Source organism: Lepisma saccharinum, chromosome 10, assembly GCF_977018435.1.
Source record: "Lepisma saccharinum chromosome 10, izLepSacc3.1, whole genome shotgun sequence".
In the NCBI taxonomy this organism is placed as follows: Eukaryota; Metazoa; Arthropoda; class Insecta; order Zygentoma; family Lepismatidae; genus Lepisma; species Lepisma saccharinum.
Window position 1 is genome coordinate 87058313 of NC_139238.1, and position 22520 is coordinate 87080832.

The following is a 22520-nucleotide window of genomic DNA, read 5'->3' on the forward strand; positions in this document are numbered from 1 at the left end:
TGGTCGAAATAAGAACTTTGCATTCGATATACCACGATATATCAAAGTCGAAAAACACTACTTTGACACAATCGAGATAGACTTAAAGGGACATACATGGGAAAATCTACCATTTCGGTTCGGTTCATCGTACATTAAGCTACATTTCAAGCAAACAGGAAAATGATCAGTGAAGGCACAGAAAATGATTTTTACATTACTCTTACTTCGAATGGCTCGCACAAACATTTCTCTCACAACACAACATCACATTTCGTGAATATGGTGGAAAGCGAAGTTCGTCTCAAACAGTCTGATTGGAAAATTGCATTAGCCGAAATTCAAATACCCAATACATGTTATAATATTACCGAAGATCAAAATATCATCTGGTATAATTTGCGTCTCGAAGAAAATCTCTATGAGGCCCACAAATTCAAAATTCCGTCTGGGTATTATCACACTGTAGATAGTGTGCTGGAACAAATCAATAAAAAAAACAGATCTTTTTCGATTCACATATCGCAAATTATCAAACAATATACACTGTAGTCACGATTTCCGTGTAGAATCAATTAAATTTTCACCAGTTTTGAGTCTACAGTTGGGATATGAACCGTACACTAACATCACAAAATACATCAATGGATCGCGGAGTCCATACTTGAATATTGGATATCCTCAGCAGGTGTTTGTGTACACCGATATTATACAGTATCAACTGGTTGGAGACAGTAAAGTTCCATTATTGCGTATAACCAGCATAGAAAATGTTAACTATGGTCGAACATACTCTGTTTGTTTCAATCCTATGCATTATTTACCATTGTCAAAATTTTGTTTCAATACAATAGAAATCCTTTTAAAGGACCATGCAGGTCGATATTTATCATTTCAATCTGGTACAGTGAACATAACACTTCATTTTCAACGGTCATGAAACATCGACAAACAGGTCGTGGAATACCCTATTTTGCTGGTCCTGTGTACCAACAGGGTCATGGTCTTGGGGGATTTTTTCGCGGTCTTTTTAGATATGCTCTACCTATATTAAAACCTGTTGCTAAAACTGTGGGACGTCAGGTATTGCGTACCGGAATGCAAGTTGCTGGTGACATGTTGGAAAATAAACCTATCAAGGAATCAGTTCGTGTAAGAATAAAACAGGCCAAAGAAAATTTACGTGACAAAGCAGAACAAAAAATTAACCAGTTGTTATCAGGTAATGGAAAAACAAAAAAAAAAAAAAAAACAGTCAAAAGAAAAGCTATAAAAATAGGGCCTCCTTCGCTACAGTCACACTCGGCTAAACGTCGTAGACATAGAAAGGACATATTTGATTGAGCGACCATGTCCAACATTCATCCTTGCAGTCAACCATGTTGCACAAGCGATTTTGATTTGTTTTCAGTTCCTATGACACAAACCATAATTGAGCATACATATAATGTAGAGTATCGACCTATATCTACTTTAACTTCAGGGGGACCTATAGAATTTCATATTCTAGGTGAAACTGGTGAATTTATTCATCCTGGATACCTTTATCTTTACGTAAAGTGTAAAATTACAAAATCTGATGGTGAGGATCTTGACGATTCAGACAATGTTGCACCTGTCAATAATTTTTTGCATTCTCTTTTCAATCAAGTTGATATTTCACTTAATGACAAACTGATCACATCGTCTTCAGGTTCATACCCCTACAGAGCATATTTTGAAACTTTATTGAATTTTTCTAATGACGCCAAAAAAACACATTTAACATCTTCGCTCTGGTTCAAAGATACACCTGGACAGTTTAACACTCTGGGAAATGGAAATACCGGATATACATCTCGTGCCCAGTTCGCTAAAAACAGTGCTACTTTTGACATGTATGGAAGAATACATGCAGATATTGTAGGACTGCACCGTGTTTTGCCCAATAAAGTGGGAATGCGCGTGAAACTTCATAGAAGTAAAGATTCCTTTTGTTTAATGAATGCTGAAAATTCGTCTTATCTTGTGCATTTAGAAGATGTGACTTTATGGGTTCGGAGAATAACTGTTTCTCCCGATATTGGAATGCAACTCAGTACTAGAATGGAGCGTGAAACAGCTAAATTACCTATCACAAGAGTAGAAACTCTTACTCCCACCATTCCTCAAAATATAACTTCTTGTAACATAGATAATCTATTTTTGGGTAATGTTCCAAAAGCTCTTGTTGTTGGCTTTGTTTCGAATGCTGCATACAATGGAAAAAACAACTTGAATCCATTTCATTTTGAACATTTCAACATTAACCGGCTACAGCTACAAGTCGGCTCCAAATTTTATCCCTCCACCCCTCTAACACCAAATTTTTCAAAAAATAACTACATTCAAAGCTACTATACATTGTTTTCTGGAACTGGAATGTATTATTGTAATAGTGGAAATTGTATTGCTAGAAAAGATTATCCTCTAGGCTATACCCTCTTCGCGTTTATTCTTTCGCCTACAAACTCTTTGAATGACAATACATGGGACATGGTACGTGACTCGCCTGTTACTCTCAAAATACAATTTGCAAATTCTTTGACGTCATCTGTCACATGTGTTATTTACGCACAATTTGATTCGCTATTTCAGGTGGACAAAAACAGAAATATATATCCCGACTTTACAAAATAGATTTTAGTATCTTTGTGAGTGTTTGCCGGGATGAGATTTGTTATTCATTTCACTGCCTTCCAGGGCAATCAAAGTGAAATTATAGTCAAGGAGCTTGCACTTGTCAATATTGATAACTTTAGTTCGGACTCCTGGATATTTTTACCACCATTTCCGTACGGTGAATTAGAATCGACCTCTACCCAGTTAAACAATTATGCATCTCAAAATTCACATGGTCTTGAATGGAATCATGGGTATATAAAATACAATCAAATAGCCAACATACTGACATCCTACACAGAACATGCTACGGCGTTGTATGCTCATGGCATCGAGCGCTGTACCTTCCTGGGAGACCTTCTACATCGCACCATCATCAATTTAGAAGACTTGCTTTGTCCGAAGGCTTGCCTGCTTGGATTTCCAGCTGAAAATTGTTGTCATCCATCGCATAGATTCGTCGAATTTCGCTGTGCAGCAAAAGAGTGCAAAGTGTATGCCAAGTACATTCGTTGCTACGAACTAAGAGGGTACCAGTCAGGTGTCATTTCACCATATATACCAACGCCTAGTTTGAATAATATTTATTCAGATATACATACAGTTTGTTCCAGCGAAAAAACGCGAGAGCAAAAATATGTGGACTGACGACATAATTTATATTATACTTCAAGATTGTAAAACTGCTGTTCAATTCGTTGGTGTGTATGCTGATAACCAGTTACCGGTATCAGTAAAATTTCCAGCAGGTTTAATTATTAATACAAGCACAAGTGAAAATATTGATGGTCATTGGGTTGCTGTGTACATTAACAAAAATGGAATTGGTATATATTTCGACTCCTTTGGAGAAGCACCCTCCGAAAATGTAAAACGTTTTCTCAACAGAAATACTTACCTTTGGATTTGGAACAATCAACAGATTCAACATTCAGAATCAGTGTTTTGTGGTGTATTTTGTATAATGTTTCTTTACTACTCTACCAATAATTACACAATATTGGATTTTGTCAATTTGTTCAGTAAAACAAACTTTGTAATCAACGACAACATTGTTTTAAATCAACTGAAAATATTGTTATCTTAAAATATCTACATTTTTGTATATATTATTTTGGTGTTGTATGTACAATTGTAAATATATATATATATATATATATATATATATAGTAGAATAATAAAAATTATACTTTATATTTTGTCTTTGTTTTCATTTCCATATGGTGCAAATATATATACAAAAATAATAAAAATTATATTTCACATATTTGTTTTTGATTTTATACTTTAAAATATTCTTGGAATGAAACAACAAAATTCACAATTAAACTTTATTTTGCATTCATTAATATATACATAAAATTCATTTGCATAAAATCTCAACATATCTGATATTTGTTATTTCATATTGAACCAAGTAACAAGTCTTTGAACATTTCTAAAAGCACAGCCTGATTGAGAAAATGGTTTGTTTGATGTATGGTAACTACAACATCCACCCTGATACATAACAAGATTTTTTAATGATGGACAGCGCCTTGTATCGAGATCGACAATATTGTCAATATTAAATACATTTTGAATCAACTTTGATTTTTCCAACCCTTTACAGTAAAATATTGTATTTTCCCTCTTTAGCTCACTAAAAAACACCTTCACATGTTTGATGTCATAACCTTTCGGTTCTGCAAATAACAAACCATGGTGGTTATATGTTAACCACTTACATTGTTTGTAATCTAAGTCAAACTTTCCAATATCAACAAAAGCATGATATACAATTGTTAAATCTGTTGAGCAAACACAAATTCCACGAATTAGAAAACTATTGTCTTTACTTCTAAAACCTTGCACATCAATTATAAAAGCCATTTTTTTTTCTTTAATGCAACTACTCACAGCAGAAATTGTCCCCGTGATGTATCTCGTTTTGATGTATACACCGAACTAAATTGTGCATCAAATCTCTCTCATCACTTAAAGTCCAAAGCAGCAAATAAGCGTCCGACTCTGTTTCAAGATCGTATTCAATCTCAGGGTGAGTATCCATAAAATGGTAGAAAATGTGATAAAAATTATCCGGCTCCCTAAGATACGTTTTTAGGTTGGAAATCTTCCATGTAAAACAGCGTTCGCATTCGTCAGCACTTTCAGCACTATCACACTCCAAATAATGCTTACTCAAGCACTGGTGAGCCAGTTGATTTGGTGCATTCGTAAAACAACCATCACAAATAACAGCATACTTAGGTACATAAGTATGTAGTCTTTTTAACAGACAATACTTGTCAATGAAGCCAGAAAAGCATCCACAACTTTCGAAAATAATATGTTCGATATCTTCTGTGTCAGCCAGAGCTGAAGTGTTCTGTATATTCTGACTTGCCATAGTGATATAGTGGACATCTCACATCTTTTATATATATATACACACTAGGAACTTTCCACATAACTGTCTGTCACAAATAACTTTCCAAGAAGAGAAAATTTTCAGGTCAATAAGCTCCCAACACCGTTACAAGTTGTCACAAATAACCTCCCAACACCATTACAACCTGAACTTTACCAAAAGTTCTCATCACTTGCTCAGTTTAGAAGTGATAACCTCCACACATACATCGCGAAAAAATAGTCCCAACTCACATTTCACTCTTTCACTTAAAAATTCAACACAATTATCAAATATCGGCAGTTCATGTCGCTCTACTTGATCTTTTATATTGGTAATATCCTGACAATTATGATCATTTGAATTATTAGTACAACCATAACAAGTATCTTTAATTGATCCAACACATAATGAAATATAAGACTCGTAATATTCACGTATTTGGGTCTGATATTCACAATACATTTTAGTTATCTTAGATATGCAATCAGACAATCGTAAAAGCTCTGTCCAGGTAGTTAACATCATTGTCATTGGTATTTCCGAATCAAAAATATCCACAAACTGAATAACTTTCTTATTGTACAATTTGCCAAAAGAAAGCATGTATTTTTCACCTAGCAACGCAGGCGACAAAACCAACTCTTCTTCACTAGATAAATAATTAGATATATTTCCCCCCAACTCCATCAGTGTACACCATTCTTCCATACACAACACAATTCCTTGGCTGTTGTGGCGAGCAATACGCACACACACAGAAAAATCGTTCTCCACATCAAATCCAACAGTCGCACTCTTGAATGCAGTTTTACTCAAAGGGTAACATACCTCCAACAGGTATTGCTTCCGTGGTTTCCATGTGGAAGAGGACTGGGCACCATTTTCCTCCATGCTGGTTCCAGAGAGCTGTTTTAGCATATTTAACTGCTGCTGCACATAACTATTCCCTTGAAAATTAAGTTTTCTTTTCGCATTCCAAACCTTTCCTCCCTGTAGAGATGCATGTGCTACAGCTGACGTTGCAGTAACTCCTCCTGAACGTGTTGTTGCAGATTTGGACACTACAGATACTTCGGCACCACCAGATCTTTGCACTCTTCTTGACTTGGCAGAACCGCTTTTCTCCATCTTGCTCTTCTCTTTCCTGCTACTTCACGATGAACACACTAACTGTACAGAACATGTGGTACTTTATATACACCAACCCACATAACTCCCATCAACGTCATAGATTTTTAAATAGCACATAACGGAACATCTTGAGCAGAAAATCTCTCTCGCTCTCTCTCTCTCTCGCTCTCTCTCTCTCTCTCTCTGTTCTCTCTTTCGTATGTCCTCTTTCTCCCTCTCTCTCTCTCTTCCTATCTCTGTCTATCTCCGTCTGTTTCTCTCTCTCTTTGCCTCTCCCTCTTCCTCTTTCTCTCTCTCTCTCTCTCTCTCTCTGTGTGTGTGTGTGTTCTCTCTTTCTCATATCCTCTTTCTCTCTCTCTCTCTCTCTTCCCATCTCTATCTCCGTCTATTTCCCTCTCTTCCTCTTTCTCATTTTTCTCTTTCTCTCTCTCTCTCTCTTCTCTTTCTTTGAGTGGCTGGTGTCAAATATCTACTTATACCATTTATCAAAACGTATAACATGTGCAGTGCTTCCAACTCTGCTCATGCGCGAGACTACTTCCAATCAGTACGCGGAAGGATGGTTCTGATTGCCTCCAACGTACGTTTGTTGTTCTTCAAATCTGTTTCGAAACAGTTCGAAATAAATGTCTTACAATAACAGAACTTCGAGCGGGAGGATAACTTATTTGAACCTAATTTTGCATTTATCAGGAATTTTAGATATAATCGAACTATTACGTTACATGATTAAGCCATACTTGATTTATTAATATTTATCAATTTATTTCAAGTTGTGGTGTGTTTGGATGGAATGAGGAACGAGAAAGTGTAAGCGTCAGAATGAACTGGAATGCAGAGTGGTGCGGGGGTAAGATGTGGTATGGGTGTAGATGTTGAGTGAATGGTCAAAGTTTTCAAGGAAATGAGAGACCAGAGTGAAGGAGTTCGATTAGAGACAGGAATGAGAGAGCATCGAGGAGATGAGAAGGTCCTCTCGAAACCCAGGTAAATCCTAGCCAACCTATCACCTAAGGCCGCGTCTGTCTGTGCTTGTAGTACGTTATTATTATTATGGGAATCAAGAGGTGTTTTATAATTTATTTGCATGAATTCATCGGAGTTTATTCATTCCCTTTGCCAAGGATGAAAGGCTGCCGAACACATTCCCATTGAGTTAACGTAAATTAATGCGGATTTTTCCTTTAATCTTTCCCTGAATTGTATCAGAAATGCAGAAGCATGAATATTTTTTACACCACTAGTTACTTATTAGGTAGAAGAAATGAAGAATAATGATCCAACTTATTTGGTTTATAATTAAATGAATGGTTGTACCTGGAAGTACCCCCAGGACATTGTGCAATTTTTATTCGTCGTAATTTGATTCCCATACATTTTTCTATTGGTGTTAGCTTAAGTATTACAATTTTATGTCATCTAATGGCAGTGATGAACTGGATTGATTCCTAAATGTAATAAGAAACTTTGTAGAAAGGGTTGTTCCACAGGAAGAGGCTATACCTTTCCATGTAGCTACTCCCATCACCGTGCACAGGGTGGTAACGCGCGGCCAGGATAGATTAGCCCAGACTCGATAACAGGACGACTCAGCTGATTCGCAAACAATGGCACAGCTACGTTTTATATATCCGTCATTGCTTTACACAATTCAGTTCGTCAATAATATAAGGGGCAATAGTCATAGCATAAGAGCTAATTTCAGGTCATTTTCCAGAGGAAATAGGTACGGTGGAAATGGCAGCATTTACCGCGGAGGCTATGCTAACAGTTCGTGTGTGGGAAGGGGGTGCCTCACGCTCTGGACATTTTAATCGTAGTCAACAAAATTATGCTCCACGATATGTTCAGAATTGTACTAGTAATCAGCACACGGATAATTCACAGACGCAACTTTCAAGTAATAATAGTTGGAACTGAGGTAAAGTGATCGTTCTACGGTTTTCCAAACCACACAGACGAGCGCTATTCTGAGCGACAGAAACTTTTAATCTGACAATAGCTAGGAGTAAAAGCACGCTTTGGAGTCATTCTAAGTTTTTGCCATGAGACCATGCTGGGAAACGATTTCTTGAAGTCTCAGCGAGCACAATCAGACTACAAAAAAGCCGACTAGTAATTCATAGATTTGCAGCGCCTCCCAGAAACAAGATTGAAGAACAATCCAAATAAGCCTTTGATGTTTCCATTAGATTAGCAATTCTTATACAGGGTGTCCGGCATAGACCTTTAACATTACAAAACATTATAACTTTAGTTATATTCAATTTCAAATGAAACTTATTGTTTGTATCGGACTGGTAACTGTGTGTATTTGCTAGAATCGCCAGTACTTCGATTTGACGTGACGCGCATGCGCGTGTAACGCATAAATTCCAAGATGGCGTAGTTTAAGGTTTAGCAGAAAGTATACTGCGTTCTTTCACTAGCAGAAAACAAATCTGTGAAGCGTGTTTAACGTGCTTTTCGGCGTGAATTCAATCTTCAACGTATCGACGATGCTCCTTCCTATGTGAGTATTGTTAAGTGGGATAAACAACTAAGAGAAACTGGAAGTGTTGTGTCGGTGCGCGAGAAGTCCGCGAAGTGGAAGGTATCAGAGGAAAACATTGACGTGATTCGCACTACATCCACAAGAAGTTCAAGAAAATCAATAACATGTGCAAGGTTTGTACTCAACATTCCTCAGTCTACTATCCATGACGTTGTGCACGTTCCATCCAACGAATTTATCCTGATGATAAACCTAAGACAGACATTTTCGGCAAAATGTTAACAGAAATTGACAACAACAATGCTTTTCTGGAGAAGTTGCATTCCACACGTGTGGCAAAGTTAGCAAGCATATTTGCCGTTTTGGGGAAGTGACAATCCTCATGGGTTTTGTGAAATTATGAGAGACTCGCCAAAAGTTAATGTGTGGTGTGGGTTAATGAAAGATAGATAATAGTCCCGTTCCTCTTTGCTGAAGAAACAGTGAGAGGAACAAATTATTTAGACATGCTTTAGCATTACCCTGTGCCTCAAATGCTTCCAGAAACCATTTTCCAAAAAGACGGAGCCCCGGCACATTTTGCTATCATTGTACGAGAACTTCTCGATGAGCATTTTCCTAAGAGATGGATAGGAAGGGGATCTAAACCATTTGCTTGGCCTCTGCGCTCTCGGGATCTTTCCCCCTAGACTTTATCTTTTGGAAGTTCATCAAGGACCAAGTCTACAGTATGCCTGTCGAGAACTTGGAAGATCTGCGTAAAATAAATCGTCAGGCGATTAACAATGTGACCCCTCAAATGCTAGTGAATACCTGGACGGAATTAGAATATCGGTTCGAGATCTGCCTTGAGTAGTGTAAACTGGTTGTTTCTAAGTCACACTTGGTACGAACCCTATTTTTTTTTTATGGATTTAACCTCAGTGGTAGCATATTTTGACGATTTTTTTGTTGATTTTATAGCGTTTGACGACTTTTCAGTGCAATTTTCACCGCATCTAATTTTTTTCCCACTCACACTTGGTACGAATGCCACGATCTTACGTGATATAACTTAACCTATCTTAAGATTTTTTTTAACGATCTTCAGTGACCTATCATTTTTTTTTATTTACGCACCGAACTAACTTACATTGGACTCCGCGTTTGTTTTAATATTTCAGTATTTTAAAGTTTTCTCTTATTTTATATAACCCAAAAAATGTGTTGATTTTTTTTTTAGTATGTGGCAATTTTTTTATTTTTTTTATGAATTTTAAAACTGTTCCGTCACCCTCTCGTTCTTCACGTCGTACCCGAAGGACTTCTCTGCGACCAGGATGACGCTGCACACGGTATCCCCGGGCAGCGCGTCGTGGAACTCGCAAACGATCTTGATGTTGGTTCGATCGTTGACTACCACCTGCTTCCTTTTTGTGGTATTGATGACGAACATGGGTCTTTGTGCTTTGAATTCGCTGGGCGTGTAGTACATGTCGACGTTTCCCTCGGTCACGCGCCTGTAAGCTGTGTAAGCTTCGTAAAGTTTGAGGTAATCATCTTTGGTCATGTCGATGTTGTAATTCTCGCGCGGGAACACTTCGTTCTTGATCTTGCAGTCGTCGAACTTGCTGGAATCTTTTTCCTGATTGTTATCGCGTCCGGTCTGAAAGAGTACAATGACGAAATCTGGCATGTCGAACTGTATGTTGTTGAACTGCGTCGTGACGTCGAATTCCATGTGACTTCCTGACGCTATTTTTTACACGCACTGGTAACCGTGAAAGTGAATGGGCACCTGTGGACTTTTCAAGATCTCCGCTTTGTACTTGAGGGCGTAGTTCGTTTCGTATTCCACGATCGGCATTCTCAACTCCATGCTCCGGATGACGTATTTGGCTGCTTCTGATAAAGTGTTGGGCAGCGGCGTGATACCGTCTGCGTTCAAGTTGTTGTATCGCATCAGTGCGTCGTTTTCGTTGGCCGCTCTTCGAAATGTGATTCTCAGTCTTAGGGTGAGTTGTTGTATTTTATTGCCCGAAATGTAGCTCGGTGGCCCCCAAACAGATTTTTCCTAAGTCTTACCGTTTCCAAGATAATCCCACTTCCGGTCGCCATTTTGGATTTCCGAACATAGGTTCTATTCATACTTTTTCTCACGTATAGGCGTACGTGATGAATCCGCAAACAGATTTTTCCTAAGTCTTACCGTTTCCAAGATAACCCCACTTCCGGTCGCCATTTTGGATTTCCGAACATAGGTTCTATTCATACTTTTTCTCACGTATAGGCGTACGTGATGAATCAGCAAACAGATTTTTCCTAAGTCTTACCGTTTCCAAGATAACCCCACTTCCGGTCGCCATTTTGGATTTCCGAGCATAGGTTCTTTTCATATTTTTTCTCACGTATAGGTGTACGTGATGAATCAGCAAACAGATGTTTTGTTAAGTCATGAATTGGAGGGTTCTATGACAACCTATATTAATTCTCGTAAGAGAACAGAAAACACCAAAAAAAAAAAAAAACAATACTGTGGTCACTACAACAAATAGTCTTCTTCAACCCCAATCGAACAACCCAAAAATCATCATCCTAACTAGAACCATGTAACTATCTACCATCTGTTAGATGTTTTGTGAACTAAGTGGTGCTTTGTTTGTGTGTAAAAAAAATACAATGCTTTTTGCACTTGGTTATCATCACCTAACATGTTATTAATTGTTTTTTAAAATTAATTACAATTGAAAACTAATAATTAATATTATCTAAAGTTACTAATTAATATTATACAAGTAATTGATATAATTTTTTTGTTCTTGTTGCTAGTGTTGGGTAATTATAGTTGTTGAAAAATATAAGCTCTCGCGTATGACAGTTTCTGAGTTTTGTTGGAATAAAAGAACAATTATTACACGACCTCTCTCGGTCCTCCTCCGTAGCCGTGCGTGTTAAGGCGTTCACTCGTTCTTGACATCATGCGCGTGCTATATGTTCGAACCTGGTTACGGTCGGTAGATTTTCAGTGTGAATAATTGCCCCTTACTTTAGCTCGTGTTCCTGGTCTGCAGGCTGAGATTCAAGGAAACTCATGAGTCCTGAGTGAGCGAGTTTGACGGGTTTGTTGTTTCACTGTCTAAATATCGATCATCGCTACGGAGGAGTGACCCCCTGTCCCTGGACCCCTGTGCCCGGGCTCGTGTTCCCGGGAGTCCTACCCCTGTCCCCGGGGTCCTATCCCTGTCCCCGGGCTCGTGTTCCCGGGAGTCCTACCCCTGTCCCTGGACCCCTGTCCCCGGGGTCCTATCCCTGTTCCAGGTTAAGTTAGGTTACCATGGTCCTATCCCTGTCCCCGGGCTCGTGTTCCCGGTTAAGTTAGGTTAAGTTGTCTAATGTCTATGTGTAATGTCTATGTATATGTCCATGTCTCTGTCTTTGTAGGTTTTTTTTTGTCCTAGGGACACCTCTGTTTGTCAAAAATTCGAGATATTTGCAATTTAAGATTTTTTTAACGCTGTGGACTTAGAAAATTTTCGATTGATGAAAAAAAAAATTGGTTCCATGACGACCTATGTTTATTTTGGTATGGGAGGACAGAGGACACCGAGACTCGACCAACGCACTAAACCCGACCTTTCTACGACTATTCGTTCAAAAGTTACGAGTGATCAAAGTTTTGGGGGGTGGGTTAACTTCTTACCCCTTGACCCCAGGACCACCAAAACTTAGTATACGTATTCTACACCTCAAAAATCTACAGGGGGTATCTAACGATACCGGATGAGGGTGTTTTTCGATATATTTTTTCGATAACTCTTAAAATTTTCGAGATATTTGCAATTTAAGATTTTTTTTAACGCTGGACTTAGAAAATTTTCGATTCATGAAAAATTTGGTTCCATAACAACCTATGTCTATTTTGGTATGGGAGGACAGAGGACACCGAGACTCGACCGACACACTAAACCCGACCTCTCTACGCCTACTCTACGTCACCAAAAAAAAATCGACAAGGGGAGATTTTTCGATAACTCTCACTGTTTCCAAGGTACTTAGGTTTTTTTTGATAGACGACAACAACGGAGTCATCAATGAGTAAACATCTGAACTCGGTGAACAAGTCAACTTTTTTCAGTACGTCAATATTTTTTTCTTATTTCTTAGTGAATGGGTTAGGAGACTTGCAACGACGAAGGCCTTCTAGCAACACGTATTTAGCTTATGCCGGCGTAATTCGCTAAAATATGTATTTAACTATTGTCATTTAGGAACCGCCTCAGTCCTGTTGTTAATTTGGAAAAGGTAATTGATCCAAAAATAACAAGGGGGGGGGCAATTAAAGGTTCCAACATTGCATCAATAATACTGTCTCGGGAATGTTATGCTCTTCCTTTTCCTCTATAAAAAAGAGAAATTTGTGTTGATTGTTTGGTTAAAAAGAATTTCCTAATTATTTGTTTTGTCACAAGAATTGTTTGTATTCCAAACATTCCTAAGTGTTTGCGTAAAGATTGATACACTTACAGCTATATATGTGCATTAACTTGTTAAGAATGTCACATCAATAATACCGGCTCGGAAATGTCATGTCCTCTCCCTCTATAGAAGGTCATATAAATGTGCTAATTGGTTGGCTAAGGGGGATTTCCTGATTAGTAAATTGAGGTTATAAATACTACGTATAAAGGTTTTGCTAATATGGAATGCTAAAGCTCAGTACTTGGCTCTCTCTGGGATTCGAATTCTATTAGGTTAAACAGCATAGAAATTTCACAGCAAGAATTCTCATATTTACTGACGATATTCTTAACAACCTAAATAATAAGTTATAACCTGTGTTGTGATTCTACTATAAACTGTATACAAAATATGCAGTCCCTAGAATGAGATGGACGAGGCTTATGAGCCTCGACCTATACAGTTGTACAATCTGGCAATGAATGAATGTTTTCTTTTTATTAAGCATAGCAGAGTGTTTCCGCTAATTTTAATATCAGGCAACAATGTTAGAAAGTTGCCCCCAAGAATACAATTTAAAATCACTAATGCGATATGAATCTTTTTACTTGAGTGTATTTGAATATGAAAGTGAGGTACTTTGAATAATTGAGGAGAACAATCACAAATAAGCTTGCAACGGTATTGGGAGGGGTTACGAGTTCAAACTTCAGACGATTTCTGTTAATCTGCTAAGGCGATATCAGTACAAAAATTTGTAAAAAAAGAAGAGGCAATTTTGGCTAATGGCAACGATGAGGATGAATAATTATAATTATGATGAAATTGATAAGTGGCACTTAGAAAACAAAACTTCAAAGTGTATTGCACCAACAGCTACCCCCTCCCCAAATACAAGGCAGTTAAGAGAGGTGTATATTTGTTGGTTTACGACTCTGAGGGCTTAAGTTAGTATGTTCACTATAGCTATACATATTAAAAAATGAAATGTCCTGAGCAATAAAATATAACAATACCGATTCTGGCTTTTTGTCGGATGACGTAGTGGTAACGTTGTTGCAATCCCACTTCTGATGGTGTATAAACTTAAATGTTTTGCATAACATGAAATATTGTTAATGGGAATGTGTTGTTTCTAATGTTAAATATAGAAAGCAGATAACAAGAAAAAGAAGAAAAGAAATGTTGCAGGTAGATACGGAGCCTCAGCCCAAACACATATATGATCAGACAGGATGTCAACAATGCATTCATAACTAACATGTGATTATTCAAAAATTGAAATAGTGCAGTGGGAAACAACCAACTAACTAACTCTCTAGGCTTTTTTTAAACCCGAAGAGAGCAAATACAAGCACAAGCGTAAATAATTAAATAAGTTACAAGGGGTTCGAATTTTTTGATCTAGGTATGGATGCAGACAGGTACTAAGTTTTGTGTGTGGACACAATTGATAACGGAAAAATCCCCTTCAACATAATAACATAGTGGTAATGTTGGTTTTGCCTTGTTCCCATCGATAACATAGTGGTTACACGAAAGAAAAAAAGAAAAAAAATTAAAACACTGTCCCCTATTTGGAAATACTTCTCGAAATTATTCAACCACTTTTTTGCTCTTCCTATCTTCGTAACTAAAAAAAATGTTTTGTCAAACGTTTGGATGACTATGAAAATATTGAAATATATGACGTAATAATAAAATGTTGTTGCATTGTAATCAAATGAATTCGTTGAATATGTAGAATATGGTAGGATATATCTTAAAATGTTAGAAGCTATTTGTTATGGTATTCTTTCTCTTTCTCTCTCTCTCTATACTCTTTCTTAAATTTTCATCATCATAGTTAAAATTAATCCAAGAGAAAATATATATTTTGTGTTGACATGGGAAACATGCAATAAAAATGCATGATCAATAGTTAAGGTCAAGAGCTGAATAAACAGTGAGGGTGATACACGCAAGCTTCCAGCTGTGTGATTAGTACAAAATTGAGAGATGGAAAGGCTTTTGTTGCTAAACCTTCGGGTTTAAGAAGGCAAAAGAATTAGTTGGTTAATACGGAGCTAATTAGGAACTGGCATCCTCGAAGCTTCATGCTGCAAGCCTCGCTCTTTACAAGTTTATTTCCGACATGATCCTCATGCTTTTTTTTTGTTACAGATAACATCAAATGCCGTGACATGCAATTTGTGACGTTTTTCCTACGCTTTTGTATTTTCGCGTGGAAAAGCATCACAATTCCTCATTTCTTCGTACGCCTTGCGTCTTGTTTGTTTTGGTTAATTATAATAGTCTCCGCTAGAGGTCTCCACTGACCTCTCGCCCCGTGCTCGCTTCTCCAGCGGAAGGCGATATCAGTTCCGATTCTTCAAGCTTCGCGATAACAACGACGTGACTTCGGTCACGGGTGAGAGAGAGCCTTCCAGTGTGTTGCATGGTTAAGCGTGCAAGTTTGCCTCGCGAGCGAGACTTAACCTCCTTTCTGACTTCATTTTTAGCACACACTTTTACGATATATTCTCTCTCCGATTTTGCACGATTCAACGCGAGGCAGAACTCGTTTTTTCCTGATTAACTTTATACGTGTAAATGGAAGGTTGCATTTGACGAATGTGTGAACTTTACCGTCGTCCAGTTTGATTTGGGAGTTTTTCCCGCAACTTGTAATAGGATCCAGATTTGTGACTGAGGATGGATCTATGGACTTTTCTAGACGCGAAGCCAATGTTCTGATGACGGAACGTGAAGGAAGGCAGGACTTCTTTTGACCAGTTGCTCTTAGCAGTGTTGAAATTGACGTCTGGTACTTCATGTGCTACTGATGGAGGTATGTACAGTGTCGTCTTTTCCCTCCTCTATATTTCTGCAAAAGATCCAAAGATCGTGAACTGTGAAAGAGTGGCGTATCTTTAACTTAATTGAGTCACTGGTTTAAACGAGTATAAAAGGACAAAAAAAAGAGGAACCGTCGAAAACACTAGTTGTTCTAAATTGCTATTAACGTACCTTATCTAATTAAGAATCAACGATTAGGCTTATTGATTGTGTATCTACAATAACGCGAATGAACTTGCGGCATTTTGCCTGAACTATTAACGTTTACCAAGGCGTGCGCGAGATACTTGACATGCACCATTGCGACTCCTTAAAATGTTGTAATATCAAATACACGAGGTTGGCACAAGTTAAATTGGGATACTGCGAGCATCAAATAGGAGTAGGGAGTATAGTATTACTTATTGTCAAAAGTGACGATATGTGGCAAAACTAGTCTGTTTATTGATAAATGGTAAATGTTTGAATTTCTTGGCATGTTAAGTTTTAAAATGGGCAATAAATGGGGTTCACTTGGAACTCGTGAGTGTTCTAGTAGTTGTTAGAATTTTGTAATATCCATAAATGTTTGTATGTGTCCCGTCATGTCAAAAGGCAAATGAAAGAACGACAGTAACAATTGTTAGTATTGCAAGTGAGATAAGTTCTCAAAGGATACGTAGAACTAGATTGATACACGATAAGATTATTCTTCATGTTGTTGTTATTTGAGAAGTTAATTGTTCTTGTTCAAGATTGAGTATAATAAATTTGTAACTCAAAGGGATCTTCGATATTTGTATACTATTTTGTGCCTCACCCTTTTTGTTTATAAAATTTCGCGTGAAGGAAAAAAGACAAAGAACAAAATTTATTGTTGGTAAGATAAAACTAGCGACAAAGGTATTGAGTGACGTAGATTACGTACATGTGTTTATATTAAATTATTGTGTATATTTTTTCTGAAATTGAAAGATCTTTTAACAACTGGTCAAGCCTGAGCGAAATTTTCCACGATGTTTTGTGATCTCTCTTTTTTTTTATGTAATTTCTTGATCGTGTGAATAATGGACGATAACTATTTTCCTTCTCTTTGAGTTCGCACAATAGCAATTATTGGTTCTCTTTTGAGACTGAGGGGACAGCGCTAAACGCAGGCCGTAATCCTCAACAATTCGAATTTGTAACTGTTGGTTGTAGCTTAATTTTTAAGCGCGTACTTTAAATTGATCCCGGACCTTTTCACGCTTTCCACGAGTCCGTTTTGCCCCCCTTTTTCCATGTACTCAACCAGCAGGTCACAAATTTTCTGGCTTTTCTATTCACAACACAAATACTTATGTTTTTTTTTTTTATATCGCAACGATGAAGATAAGTACTATATGGGGGTTCGGTGAATTTCAGACTTCCAAGAAAAATAAAATTCCTGTAGGATTTTCCGTGTAGCAGCGAGACACACTAACTAACTAACTAACTAACTCCCTAGCCTTCTTAAACCCGAAGGTTCATGGCTGCAGCAGCACAGGCATTCCATCTGTCCCTCTCTTGAGCAAGTTCTATATACTCTTTTCCATCCCTACCGATTTTCTTTAGGTCCATCTCAACGTTGTCCCTCCATCTTCGTCTTGGTCTTCCTACAGGTCTCTTAAGTAGGATTAATTCAGGAAATGCATGTTACTTCTCTCTTCATAAACTTTTGTCTTCTCGTTTAATATCTAAGAAACTAAAAGTTAAAATATACAAAACAGTAATTTTGCCTCTAGTATTATATGGGTGTGAAACTTGGTCTCTTATATTGAAAGAGGATCATAAATTGAGAGTATTTGAAAATAAGATCCTTAGGAAAATATTTCAGCCTAAAAGGGATAAAGAAACAAGTGAATGGTGAAGTTTACATAATTTAGAAGTACATAATTTATGTTAGTTTCCAAGTATTATTAGATTGATGATTAAATCACGAATACTTAAGTAGGCACGAATGAGAAAGGAATAAAGGAGATTTTACAGGAGTCTTGTTGGGAAAACCTGATGGTAAGAGACCAAAACGAAGATGGAGGCGAACCTAAAAAGAAATCGGTAAAGATGGAATGGAATATATAAATCTTGCTCAGGATAAGGACAAATGGAAAAACTATATTGCTGCAGCCATGAATTTTCGGATTCAAGAAGGCTAGAGAGTTAGTTAGTTAATTGATATTCAATGTAATATAATTTAACATATTTCAGAAACCAAAAGGCAGCAACATGGTATTCATATTGACAAGGGAATTCCTACAAAACTTTTTTTTTTTTTTTTTTTTGCAGTATTCGTCCAGAATTGCGTCTATCTCTCTCGTTCCTATATAAACGTTTTAACGTTCTATTGGATGCATCAACATCGTTTACCGAAACGTTTCAACGTTGAATAGATAGTTACATGGTTCTAGTTAGGATGATGATTTTTGGGTTGTTGGATTGGGGTTGAAGAAGACTATTTGTTGTAGTGACCACAGTATTGTTTTTTTTTTTTTTTGGTGTTTTCTGTTCTCTTACGAGAATTAATATAGGTTGTCATAGAACCCTCCAATTCATGACTTAACAAAAAATCTGTTTGCTGATACATCACGTACACCTATACGTGAGAAAAAATATGAATAGAACCTATGCTCGGAAATCCAAAATGGCGACCGGAAGTGGGATTATCTTGGAAACGGTAAGACTTAGGAAAAATCTGTTTGCTGATTCATCACGTACGCCTATACGTGAGAAAAAGTATGAATAGAACCTATGTTCGGAAATCCAAAATGGCGACCGGAAGTGAGGTTATCTTGGAAACGGTAAGACTTAGGAAAAATCTGTTTGCGGATTCATCACGTACGCCTATACGTGAGAAAAAGTATGAATAGAACCTATGTTCGGAAATCCAAAATGGCGACCGGAAGTGGGGTTATCTTGGAAACGGTAAGACTTAGGAAAAATCTGTTTGGGGGGCCACCGAGCTATATTTCGGGCAATAAAACACAACAACTCACCCTAAGACTGAGAATCACATTTCGAAGAGCGGCCAACGAAAACGACGCACTGATGCGATACAACAACTTGAACGCAGACGGTATCACGCCGCTGTCCAACACTTTATCAGAAGCAGCCAAATACGTCATCCGGAGCATGGAGTTGAGAATGCCGATCTTGGAATACGAAACGAACTACGCCCTCAAGTACAAAGCGGAGATCTTGTAAACTCCACAGGTGCCCATTCACTTTCACGGTTACCAGTGCGTGTAAAAATAGCGTCAGGAAGTCACATGGAATTCGACGTTACGACGCAGTTCAACAACATACAGTTCGACATGCCAGATTTCGTCATTGTACTCTTTCAGACCGGACGCGATAACAATCAGGAAAAAGATTCCAGCAAGTTCGACGACTGGAAGATCAAGAATGTTTATCTGAAGAACGGCAGGAACGAAGTGTCCCCGCGCGAGAATTACAACCTCGACATGACCAAAGATGATTACCTCAAACTTTACGAAGCTTACACCGCTTACAAGCGCGTGACCGAGGGAACGTCGACATGTACTACACGCCCAGCGAATTCAAAGCACAAAGACCCATGTTCGTCAGCAATACCACAAAAAGGAAGCAGGTGGTAGTCAACGATCGAACCAACATCAAGATCGTTTGCGAGCTCCACGACGCGCTGCCCGAGGATACCGTGTGCAGCGTCATCCTAGTCGCAGAGAAGTCCTTCGCGTACGACGTGAAGAACGAGAGGGTGACGGAACAGTTTTAAAATTCGTAAAAAAAAATAAAAAAAATTGCCACATACTAAAAAAAAATCAACACATTTTTTTAGGTTATATAAAATATGAGAAAACTTTAAAATACTGAAATATTAAAAGAAACGCGGAGTCCAATGTAAGTTAGTTCGGTGCGTAAATAAAAAAATGATAGGTCACTGAAGATCGTTAAAAAAAATCGTAAGATAGGTTAAGTTATATCACGTAAGATCGTGGCATTCGTACCAAGTGTGAGTGGGAAAAAAATTAGATGCGGTGAAAATTGCACTGAAAAGTCGTCAAACGCTATAAAATCAACAAAAAATCGTCAAAATATGCTACCACTGAGGTTAAATCCATAAAAAAAGGGCTCGTACCAAGTGTGACTTAGAAACAACCAGTTTACACTACTGCCGTGCCACAGGAAGGGGCTCATATCGATGTTGTGTGAGGTTGTGTGAACTGCTGGTGCTGGGACAAAAATGCGAGTTTTCTACCAAAATGCAAATTTTGGAAATGAAATTGTGCTTCTCTACAAAATTATGCTCTTTTGTAATGTTAAAGATCTAAGCCGGACATCCTGTACAGTGTTCAGCAAGTGCAGGATTTGTTGCAGCAAGAAACGTAAGGTTAAATAAAATCTATGACGAATGTATGTGTACCGTTAAAAGTTAATTTACAACCTTACAATTTGTTAGAACCAGATAGCTAATTCCAGCAGGAAACCAGTCTGTTAGTATCCAGAACTCCAGTCAATACAGAAACGGACTTGGTATGGATCTCGAATCTATTTAAATACCGAATTGCTATTCCCAGTATACAAAAATAGGTTCAGGTAAAACTTATGAAATTTTAGAAAATAACAACAAAACCAAGTGTAGAGTTTAATGTTGCAAAGGAAATGTTCAAAGAAGTGAAGAGAAAGTTGATATGTCACAATTTACCATCAATCCTGAACTAGATCCTAACGAAAAAAAAATCAGCTCGTATATCTGCTATATAGATTCAGGCATGTTATCGTTTGGTCGGCAAAGTATTCAAGTAGAGCAACAAATAACGAACATCAAATTAAGCTATCTGAAGATACACCTTTCCACAGACCTCAATTTCTGATCACCGTTCATCTTAAACCAGATGTTGAGACACAAACCTCAAACTTTATTAATTATATGCGAGTATAAGAGGCCATACAATTCTCCCATAATCCTGATTAGGAAAAAAAGATCAGAGTTGGAGAATGGTGCTTGATAGCCGGACTCTGAACTCGTTAGGCGTGTTCGACGCTTCTTCTATGAATAATATAAATGATATATTGCATACTATGGGCGGTAGAAAGTATTACTCAGTAGCTGATTTAAAGCATTTTTTTTTTCAAATTCCGCTGAGGACAGTAAGCCATACAGAGCACATTCTATTCCTGGCATCGGCTCATATGAGTATAATGTTTTACCACAGCGACACGTAACTTCTATGAATAGTATCATTAAGCTAGCGTGTGCAGGACTAGATAATCAAAATCTTTCTTACTACATCGACGATTTGTTCTAGAGCGCCTAATAAATTTTGGCGTTAGGGCACTGTGTTTATCGTTTTGGTGGCAAATTAGCGATCGTATAGTTTCCTCAATTCAGGATTATAAGCTTCCAAAAATCACTAAGCAAGTAAAGAGGTTCTTAGGATTACTTCCTGCTTTAATCCTTCAAATCTCTTCTTTCACCTCACCCTGGGTGCCAAGCGAGCAGATTATATTTGTGCCGGAGTTAAGAAAGGGGCGTTTCACATAACAATTTATATTTTTTAGTCCCTGGTTCCTTACACATGTACAGCAACTGAATAAACAACTGGTTTAAAATGGACAGTACCGTAATTCTTGGAATCATAACATTTCTAGTAGGATTATATTGGTTTATTATACGTTGTTATATATATACATATTTACATAGCGTTTCCATGTCTGTCTTGCATAGACCAAATTAACAAATCTCTAAATCAACATAATTGCGCACCTATGGCTTACACCACCGGCACTTTTTTTTTAGCGCTGAGTTAGCATAACTATCTCTGCGAGCCTACCCTCAGCTTAAATGATATTCCGTTCATTACAAATGCGTTTCCTTGCGCCTTAACTCTTTCTTTTGGGCATCAATTATTCAATACGAAAATATCCAAATATTCAAAGCTTCTCTAAAAGGGGACTTGGGGACAGCTTACACGAAATGCTACATTCTTATATCAGTCTAGCCACCAAAAGTGGATTAACTCGAGGAGACGTTCCTCGTCGTCGAAAAGATGGAGAAACACTGTTTTTTGCTAAAGTCCACTGGCCTTTTTTATAGTCGGGGTAAACGTCCGTGGACGTGGACCCCGTAGCGTTGGAAAAATTCCACGGTCTTTGGTAAGACAGCTAGCTCCCCCAACCGGGGAGATAAAAAACAGGGGAATCTAATATCCAGTAAAGCATAATCAAATAAGCACATACTTACATACAGTAATGACATAAAAGTACACTCATGGAAACATATTACTTAACCCTACAACTTGTAGCTGGCCAGCAATTTATTAATACAATATACCAAAACCAGTAATGGTCAATCCGACCATTACAGCTTGATGGGATTTTGTACAATACCCAAAAACTGGCATTCGGCGTTATGAAATTACTATGTATCCCCAAGTCGCTAAGAGAACTGGTACTTGAAAACCTTTATAGTCATCCAATAGGTGGTGGTCATTTGGGCTTTACCAAAATTGACTACCGGTCTTGAAACGTATTTGCTATCCCCACATGAAGAACTTTCTTAGAAATAGGTGTAAGTAATGTCTCTCATGTCAATGAAATAAAGGACCTACAGGTCTCCCTCCTCGAGTTTTC

General features: G+C 37.7%; 1 protein-coding gene across 1 annotated transcript in view; it reads right to left on the reverse strand.

Annotated features, from left to right (window-relative positions):
- The window catches only part of LOC145994171 (uncharacterized), a 68774-nt gene that overhangs the window by 18292 nt on the left and 27962 nt on the right, over positions 1–22520 (reverse strand). The gene's annotated exons all lie outside the window — the stretch shown is intronic.